This window comes from Helicoverpa zea, chromosome 10 (genome assembly GCF_022581195.2).
Source record: "Helicoverpa zea isolate HzStark_Cry1AcR chromosome 10, ilHelZeax1.1, whole genome shotgun sequence".
In the NCBI taxonomy this organism is placed as follows: domain Eukaryota; kingdom Metazoa; phylum Arthropoda; class Insecta; order Lepidoptera; family Noctuidae; genus Helicoverpa; species Helicoverpa zea.
This window is the reverse complement of record NC_061461.1, coordinates 2,024,295-2,034,990: the sequence shown is the minus strand read 5'-3', so window position 1 is coordinate 2,034,990 and position 10,696 is coordinate 2,024,295. Positions and strand designations below refer to the sequence as shown.

Sequence of the window (10,696 nt, the reverse complement as noted above, 5' to 3'; positions counted from 1 at the left end):
AATTTGTCTGGTGTTTTTACACTAGTGTTCTCACATTCAGAAACAACACACCAACGATACGGAGCATAATTACTCATTATTAAAATTTTCAATACATATCAAAATATGTATTACTGACAGCTGTAGTTTGTTTACTAACGTAATGACGTCATGACCAAAAAACAATCATGGCGTCCGTTGTGTGCCGCGTTTTCGCGAAATACGCGCGAAATTTGAAATTATGATAAAACAATTAATTTATATTCGTACATAACGTGAGAAAAAAAATATTTTTAATTTTTTAGAGATATATTAAGACTAAAGAATTTATTTAAGATATATTTCAAAAATGCATGTAATACCCTATTACAAACTGATATTTCGAGCACTATCAATACGTCAGGATGGCCGAGCGGTCTAAGGCGCTGCGTTCAGGTCGCAGTCCACTTCTGTGGGCGTGGGTTCGAATCCCACTTCTGACATAATCTTTTTACCATTATAAACTGGAGACTGATTAAATAGAGATGTTGATATAATAAGGAAATTATTTTTAAATAATGTATAAATAATTCATTTTTATTATTTTATTTTATTCTTATACAAAAAAAAACAAAGTTTAGTGTCATACAGGGTGTGACGTTCACAATCACATTAAATCCTATCGCATATAATTTATGATATTCTATGGCAAATTGTAAAAAAAATCACCTAATCCATTCAGTGGTTTAACCACAGGAGTCATTATTCGTTTTTATAATTTACAACATCATGTGTAAAGCAGAGATAAAGTTAGGAGTATCGAATGTTTTGATCAGTTGAAAACTGTCACCTTTCAAGGGAGAATTTCAGTTGTTTGTAACGACTGACTTTTATATGGTGTTCTAATTTTTGCACGTTTTTGTTCTATTTACTTTGTTAGAAAAATTCATATTTTATTTTAACGTATTTTTCTTTTTTCTTTCTGTTAATCGACATATATGTATTAACCAGTATATTAACGCATTACGTTTAATGTGATTGTGTACGACACACCCGATATATCTACTCTGTTGAAATAAAACTCGAACAGTGTATTTATATTTATTACAATGGTACTACGTAATTAAATAATTTATTTAACACGAGCAAACATAATTAAACTTAACAAAAACAAGCAATTTCTTTGACGATGCCATATAAGCCATTTCTCCCCAAACAAACCATGCTTTTATACCTAACACACACAACCGCAATACGTACCTAAGACAGGAAACAAATAGTTGTCGCTACACTGATAGTGATAATTAACCTAATTGTTATAAGGGACAAAAGTTCATTGATATAGTAAAAATACTGCAGTAGGTAATGCACTTGCAATGTCAAATATTATTTTTTTTACCTATTCACTACGCCTTTAAACCTACTACCAAAAAAAGATGGTCCTTGATACAGATGTAGCTGTAACAATGATACTAAAATGAATACTTATTTTGAGAGCTAAAGCAAAAGGAATAATTTTGTTTAAAAACTTTTAAAATATTAATTGATACGATCATTCGAAATAGTTATTTTATTTTGAAAATGAAAATAATGTAGATTTTGTACGTTTAATATAGTTCAATCAAATACAACATAATAGTTTGAGAGCAGTTTATCAATCTTATCATTTGTGCCATAATAAATATCTATTTACCTATACTAAAACTAGTGTCTTATCTTTTATAGCGTATGAGCTATTGGTGACACTATCACAATTTTAGAATGAATTTTCCACGATATTACTATGAAGAGTCCTCAAGTCTTAATGAAAATCAATCAATCAGACTTCCAGTTTTAAGGCCTTCTTTTTATCACTAAGCAACATAAAATCTACACTAACTATGTTCTTTACATTAAACAGTACTTAATGACCAACTTCTTTATCTCTTTCTGTGTGATTATATGCAAATTATAGCGCTAATGAATAACTTCAATTAACAGCAAAATTCTGAAATTTTAAAAACCCAATAACAAATATTTGAAGAATGTGCTAGGTGGTACAATGCACCATTAAACATGCAACAAATTAACATTAATTCGCGATTTAATTCAAATTACCATAACTTTGTCAGAATCAAGAACAAACGTCACTTTAAAACTATGGAACACTAAAACCGTTATTTTATTTGAACGTGTTTCAATTTCAAATATCGTGGTGTTTCGTGACTACCCTCGTTTGACACGCGAGTTGAGATGTTAAGTAATCATAAACGTTATGTGAGGGTATGTTTGTTCTCGGGAGGAGTCACGGCGCCCTCACGTACCGCATGACGCAGGTCCTCACCGGACACGGTTGTTTCGGGAGGTATCTGCATCGAATCGGTCGTGAGGAGGCGCCCGGGTGTCACCACTGTGCGGATAGCCCCGAGGACACGGTGGACCACACAGTCCAGGAGTGCCCTGCGTGGGAAGGGCACCGCCGGGTCCTCGTCGAGGCTTTAGGCGGCGGCGACCTCTCGCGTCCGGCCCTGGTTCAAGCCATGGTCCGGGGCGAGAGGGAATGGGATGCCGTCGCCTCCTTCTGCGAAGCAGTCATGCTCGAGAAGGAGGCGGCGGAACGTCAGAGAGTTCGCACCTCTCATCCCGGCCGCCGCGCTGGAGCAGGTAGACACCACGGGCGCCGGGTGTCGCGAGACGACTCCCGGCCACCGTAGGCGTGGGTCTGTGGGCGGTGAGTTCGGGTGGCTCATCGCTCATGTCTGTTTGTAGACAACAGACCCGTGTCGGCGGCGCGCGTTGTTCCACGCGCTCCTCAAAGAGATGTCAGCAACCCCAGCGGGGCCCAGCAGGGCCAAGGCCTGCCGGGGCCGCGGGTTGTTCGAAAGAGGTACCGCGGCCCTAGCACATAAGAAGGCCTACGACGGAACACGACGGCTTTTAGTCAGTAAGAGTCTGACACTCCCTCACAGCTGCTAACCCACAGCGGGAGGGGTCATTTGATGATTTTTTACGTCGTTAAAAAAAAAAAAAAAAAAGGGTATGTTTGTTCACTAAATTGTTAATGTTATTTATTATCCTTAATTTCATGATACGGTTATAATGTTGTAACTGGGGGCGTTGACCTTAGATATTGTGACCTCATAGTTCAAGGACGAAAGTACTTGTTCTTGAAATATTTAAATGCAGGAGACCTACCCTTTCTTCACAGCAATAAAAGCAAATAATGAGCTCTAAAAACTTTCATTGCGAGATTCGAACACGCGACCATGCGTTCAACCTAAAACCGTTTCACAGTGTGTCAAATATCCTAGTCTTCCCTAAGATTTTCAATATATTCAAAAAATATGCATAGATATATCATATTAAATCACTTACTAATGATGATATAATTATTTACCGCGGGTGCATATAATATACGTATGAAAATATGAAACAAACACTTACCGTCTTACCACAAAAACTTTTTAACGTCAGTTTAAGACTTGTCTAAAAAAATGTCAAATTATGACGTTGACATATGGTTCATTTTGGAGCCACATTTTTTTTAGACAAGTGTAAAACAGTTGCTAAAGTGTTTGTAGTAAGGCCACAAGAGTTTACAGCAACCCCGCCGTCTATCGGTGGATTCCGGCACTAATACAAGCAACAAGTGGTCTAAAACCTTGAAAATAGAAAGCTCTGTGCTTCAGGGTCGTTTTCAGTTCGGTTTCGGTCAGTTGTCTCGGTTTTTCTATAGATGGCGCCACTGAAACTGAAACTTACCGCCAACTGCTCTCACAGTTTATCCATTTCTGTACTATGTGCTAAGTGCTGTAACATCCTAAAGATGGCAGTAGTAACTTCATACCATTATTTCAAAGGTTTTAGATAGTATAATAATATAGATATGCACAGTGCAGTTATTAAGTATTTCAATACGAGTTGAGGATTGTTTTTAAGGAAAAAAATATTTTAGAGTGCATATGTGTGCTCTTTCAGTGAAAACTATACATTTAAATTCTTAACTAGGCAATGCATTGCATGCCCCTGTTTCGTTTTTTTGTAATGCAAATCAAATCAAAACTCATTTATCCAAACTTGGCTGCAAAACAGCACTTTCGAACGTCAAAAAAAAATTTACAAAAGACAGCCCCCAAGACGCCCACCCTTCACCACTTCCTATGTGTTTGCCTATGTTTAGGTGATGCCCACATTACTATAATTTTATATACTCCAAAAATTGCTTTCCAACAGCAACCCCTCTAACAATAACACTATAATTATCTCCCCTAATCAAATTCCCCTTAATTAAGCACCCAGACACCCAATAACTTTCAAATAATTCGATCGATTATCTAACTAAAACTATTACAAAGCGCAGCCTGCATTTAACTGGACTAGAAAATTGGCTCACTATCATTTGCATTAACGTTAAATCATGCAAAATGTGCAAGCTGTGAACACGTCCAAACGTATCTGTTGACGATCCGAATAGAAATTAGAAATTAAGTGGGATTTTGTATTGGAATTGGGAACTGGTGATTTCAATTCGAATGTTTGTTGGTTCGCGTTGAAATAAGAGTTCGGAGATTGGTTTAAACTAATTAAGATGAATAACAGAAACAGCATCTGACCCTGGTTATGGCTGCTTTCGATTTTCGATTGTAATAAATTTTATAGAAGAAAATAAAACATACACAAATAATTCAGCTATATTTTTCAGTTCTATCATTTTTCAGATTTACGAATTACATAATAACCATTCAACCATTGCGTAATTAACCGAAAGCAAACGAAAATGACTTTCTTGTAGATTGACCTCATAAACAAAAGAGCGTAAACGACGTATTGAGCTGAACGCAAATGACACTCATTTGCGCACAATACCCTTCAAGGTAACATCTGCATACGACCTTTTGTGTCGTGACCATAGAGTAAGGAATGATGAGCGGAGATGCCCTATGGCAGGCAGGTCAGGCGCCTTCTTGTAGATCAAATACGTACGTTGGGCATCACTAACTAAGCTTTCAGATTCTTCGACATTTGACCGCGATTTTTTGGTGTTACAAAAAATGGGCGTGCTCCAAAGAAGGCGTTCAATGTCCTTCGTCCCAAGAACACCCGTATTTTAGCGTGTATCTTTTTTAAGGAGATTTTCCATTATGACATCTGCAATCGTCGTTTTGTTCTCCATGGTTGCGGCCCACACTGGCGCCAAGGTGTAAGATGTTCCAGGCGCCTCTCTGCTCGAATAGAGTGCCAACAAACTATTGTACTAGCTCTCTCGTACATAAAGACCTCTTCTGAACACATTTTAAAAACAATCATAACATTTTATGCATAAAGTCGAATCTGCATCGATGGGAACACGGATGCTTTTTATTGGGGTGATCATAAAAATTGAATGTGATTTTTAAGTATCGCGGAAGTTGCTTTAAGTTTTTCAGGTAGATGTTGATAATGGTTCTATTAGTAGATATCATCATTTGTTTATTGCACCATTGTTTTTGCAAATTTTATCATTACGAGTCAGTTTTCACAAAAATAAATTCTTCTTCAATTGCTCACTAAGAAGAAAACGCTAGACTTTAGGATTCGCAATTACTCAGCATCAATAGACCGCTGACAACACATTACGTGGGAGATAAGCGTATGTAACTCCCCCCCCCCCCCCCTTACTCCTCACCCCTGAGCATTCGTCACGTAATGTCACAAAATGTCAGCTGGTATATCAACCCACACCTCAAGATTATTATCATATTATCATTATTCAATAGGCATTAATATATCTTCGGCCATAACTCCAGTAAAAGCTTTATTGAGATAAGACTTTCTACATGCATTGGATTTCTCGAATTTTCTACTAATTGCAATTCCATTGGTAAAGCTGACTATTAAATCTAGCAGATATAAATTCGTTTGCTAAGCAGTTGTTAAGGTTTTAGAAAAATGTTTTCTTACTAAAAAAAAAACACATTGGCACGAGAATAAACTGAGTTTGTTTAGTAGAAGTTGGTCCTTTCTCACAAAGGATCAAAAGAGAGGAAAAACAAACACTAGGTATACAGACCTATTTTTGTACCTTACAAAAGGGCGGGGTACACATACAATACTCCTTTCTCATGGAAGCAAGGGATTGCTTCTAAACCCCTTTATATGGGAAATAGGATCAAACAACTTTAGGTCCGTAGAAGAAAAGCCTTTTCACAAATACATAATGAAAAACCATAAAGTTAATATAAGTTTAAAAAGTGCTTGTGTATGTTTTAAAATGGTCGCAATAAAATAAAAAGATAATCAGATCACTATGTAATATTATTATTTCGTATATCAACAGTCAAAATACAATATTCTCATGTCAAAAAACTATAACATTAATCATGCTTTTTGTTTCAAGATTTAAATCCTTCGTCGTTAATGCACCTCTGTTGCGTAGGTTTCATTAAATACTCTAAAACACGCTCTAAAGCAATTAAGTCTTGGATTTAATAGTTGTCATTGTGCGTAGAGAAGTTAAGTAAAGCTTACTTATATACTGAGATGTGGTCCTTTGTTCCACATCGCCCACGAGAATGAATTTACTGATATTTAGAGGTAGAGACAGATGTGTCAACTAACAGATTTAATTTGCAAATGGCGGATAAGATCAACGTATGTCTAATAATTTTGGGGTATATAAGAGAAATCGTAATATTGTGGCAAATATACACGATCCTAGCTGTTCCAAATGGTTTCAGCCCCGAGAGAACCACTAAAAATACCTTTTATGTCCATTCTCAGGCTCTAGACTGAGACCTAAATACGTTCAGTAGTATTCGCGTGAAACGCGACAGCATTGCTAAGATACTTTTGCATTAGTTATATTAATAAGGATTTATACTAAAATAATCATCGGCAAGGATATTGAGCCCTGACCTTCACCTGCGCAGAAGTGATTTATTGGTTTATTGCCATAAGTTTACAGTGCGCAAAGCGATCCCCACTCTTCCGCCGAGTGCTCATTATCCGTGCCGATAACTATATAATGTTCTTATTTAAATTAATACAATTTCTTTCATCAAAGTTCTTTTACTTTTACAAACTTATGAAATAGAAAATTAATATCACAAAAAACAATTTTTCATACTAAAACTTGATGAATACAATCAACATATTAATGAATGCCTATTTATTTTCAAAATAGCTGATGAGATAAACCAGTAAACATGTCTCTTACAAACAAGTTTCTGTACTTAAGTAGTCACTATTGCTGTTAATGATAGTAAAATGTACAGTACTTAAACTTTAAGTAAAACAATCAATGAAATAAAAACGGCCAAGTACGATACAGATTCGCGCACGAAAATATAGATATCTCTATACCGTATCAACTCACTAAAATATTTAATTTATTATATTTTTCTGGATTTTTTATTATTTATTTATTTTAGAACATATAATTCAGTATTTATTGTTATAGCGGCAAGAGAAGTACATCATATGTGAACATTTCAACTGTCCAACTTTCACGGTTCGTAAAATACAGTCTGTTGAATGTCGGACATCGAAGTCTCAATAATAAGATCCTGTTTTTCTCTTCGGGCACGGGACCCTAAAAAACAATTATTCACAAAGCCATTAGCAGTTGTCACTTCATTTCAAAACAACGATCATTACTACAGAGATTTTTGAATAAATTACAAACTTATGAATACAAATGAAAAGCCCTAAACTCAAGGTTAGCGAATTGTTTTCGCAATGCGTAAATTATTCATTAATTACATTTTATATTGCTCTTCAGAAAGATTGGCTTATTGATCAAATGTTGTATCAAATGGCAAATGTTATTTTATCTACAGGATAATTTATTTATTTATTTAATAGTTCATGTACACCGACACACACAGAATACAGACAAGAAGAAAAATATAACACACAGTACACAGGCACAGCTCATTTCAAAGGCTCGATATGAATAATGACCAATAACCATTTTAGTCAAGAGGAAATTCTACTACCGAATATTATAAACGCGTAAGTTTGTACTCTTCTTATTTATGCTCTTCTTTCTTTTTCTTCATCTTTCAAAACTACTGATGGCTTGTGATGAAACTTGGCACTAATTTACAGCGTATTTGTATCAGAATCACGGGATAGTAGTTCTCTCGCGACGCGGGTGAAACCGAGGGAAACCGCTAGTAATACATACCTTCGCCTATGTATAACAAAATTAAGCAGCCGCAAAAACACTTTAGGGCATTTTTCCCAGTACGCCGTTTATCGTACGAAGGTACCTCGTAATGTGGAAAAATGTCCCGCGCGAGATGAGAAAATGTCCCGGTTGGGGAAGGTTAGGTCCCTTCCGCATATCAGCTGAATAGCGGTGACGTTGCTGATTACGTCGGCTGGGTTAATACGTAGGGCTTTATCATGTATCCTGGAAAGTATGATGTCCCTCTGCTTGCTCACTAGTTTACGGGGAATGTGTTTAGTACATAATTAGAACATTTTAGATTTACATGCGTCACCATCATCCTTGCCATCCTTTACTGTCCAACTGCAGGGTACTTGGTTCTTCTTATATAGAGAAGGAATGAACATAACTAGACACTTGCCTAACCTGGAATGGAACCCGGACACTCGAACTTGATAGACATATACTGGAACGTCGAGGCCTAGTAGTTACTACGCCACTAGGAGTTTGTTTTTATTAAAGACTTAATTAAATATTTCCTGCCTCCGTATAAAAGGACCAAATATCTACTCCAAAATAAAGGACCTCACTTCTTCGTAGTGTTGGCAGGACTATAAATCTACGTCAACATGCTTACCGCTTTATTCTGACTGACGGTCGTTTACAGCCAGTACTTCTTCTATTATTATTTATATAGAAACCAGAAGAAAGAAAGTCACAACGTTATATAAAATCATATATAGGAATGGTTATAAAACTAGTTGACTGTTGTAATTTTTTTATTGAATGTTATGCTGAAAACGAAACTCTTTAATTTTATTGCAAGCAGGTATATCATTCATTACGTATTCTGATCTAAAAGTCTATTACCTATTTTCACGGTACACTTTGTTATGAGTTGAGCAGTTATCTACACACAATATTGGAATTTCAATTGCTACTAGTAGAGTAGGTGCACCTACTTTGAACCTGCAGCCAAACTAACCTGTAAGTAATAAGTAAATTAAAAGGTGCATTCCGTTTCCTCAAAACTAACAAATAATACTCATCGCAGTTTACAACTGTCTCGTTTAATATTGACTCGAACAGCCCTAATATTTTTACCTTGAAGCGACAGTTACAAGGTAAGGTTACCTAAGTTCACATATTATTTATCACAGAGAGAAAATTTAATGAAAAATCGTCGACAAACCTTGGTGCGTGCTTTTTACACATAGACGGATTGTAAACAATTTGTTTATGTACATTTTTACTTCAGGGTGAAAGGCTATAGATTTCTAGGGCCCTTGTTCACACATATTATTGGGGATAAGTTTTTATCTGGCTTCCTCAGCTCTGTGGGGTTTGTCATAATACTATCTCAAGTAGTATCCTAAGATATTTATCTGACGATACTAGGTATAAGTTGCGATCGCTTTTGGATACAATTTGGGTTATATTGTATGCAAAAAACATCGGTTTTCGAAGATAGATCGACGACAAGTTAGGTTTGGTAAAATGATCTATCGCTAAACTGTTTATTTAAAGGGTGGCTCATGCTTTTTGCATGTTTTACTATTTTTGTCTATGTACATTTTAGTTTTGATTCTTATAATACATGGTCACTTTTTGAATGAAAAATGCCCACCCTTCACCACTTTTTACGTGTTATTGCCGGGCAGAATAAGTAGTGCAACAATCTCCCTAGCAACGCATGCCTGTCTGTTTGCTTTGGCGAATCTTTGATAATACTTACATAGATGGTCATGTAGCATGTAACAAATGCTCCAGCAAAATAATGGGGTCCCTGGTTGGGGGAGCACATAGAAAAAAGGAAAATTCCATCTTTGTCCTTCGAACCGAAACCTTCTAAGTAGACCACCACGGGACGCCAAGTCAACAAAGTGTGCCATAGAAACAGGGTTAATTACAAACCTATAAAAACACAGACTTTACACCTTCGAGAAAACGGGGTCAGAATAACAATCGTATATCGTTTGATCTCCAGACGAATGTCTAGCCAAATTAATAGCTATATTATACAAACGCCTGAATTTTCATACGCATATAATGTAGCGTTGAATAAATATTAATATTGTAACATGTTTTTTATTAAGTGAAAATGTTTTTTAAGTACCTCTGGAACGTGATACACATTTCGAGTCTATTTTAAGTGATGAATAAATTCAGCCTTAAGTATTTCGAAATTCTGAAAATGATGTTAGAGATATGTTAAAACTACGCGTGAAAAACGATAAAGAACTATTTTTGGACATTCCTACAACCACTTATAATGCCTAAAATTCTCTCTAAAGATTTGACGAGAGATCTGCCATTTGAGTGCTTACAACTAATCTAGTTGGTAACTCGTTAACTTGTGAAATAAGTACATAATAAGAATATTTTATTTGATATCTATGATTCGTATTTTCAGTATATTTTCAATTAAATTGTCGGAACTATCTTTCATATTGTTTGTCCGTTTCACTCGGTTGCCTCAAGTATATCAGTTAGCTAAATGATTTATAAGGCGCACCCACATGTCGACGCGCGTGCCAAAATTATAGCCTGCTATTATTTTGTTCACCTGGCGATAGTAGGAACAAGGAAGTATACTAAAATACCTAT

The 10,696-nt window shown here is 36.0% G+C and overlaps 1 protein-coding gene and 1 non-coding gene across 2 annotated transcripts in view; both read left to right on the top strand.

Annotated features, from left to right (window-relative positions):
• Positions 1-10,696, top strand: part of LOC124634019 — a 111,463-nt gene that overhangs the window by 51,431 nt on the left and 49,336 nt on the right. The window lies entirely within an intron of this gene.
• On the top strand, positions 378-461 carry Trnal-cag. Its single transcript has one exon. It is a non-coding gene; the product is annotated as a tRNA-Leu (tRNA).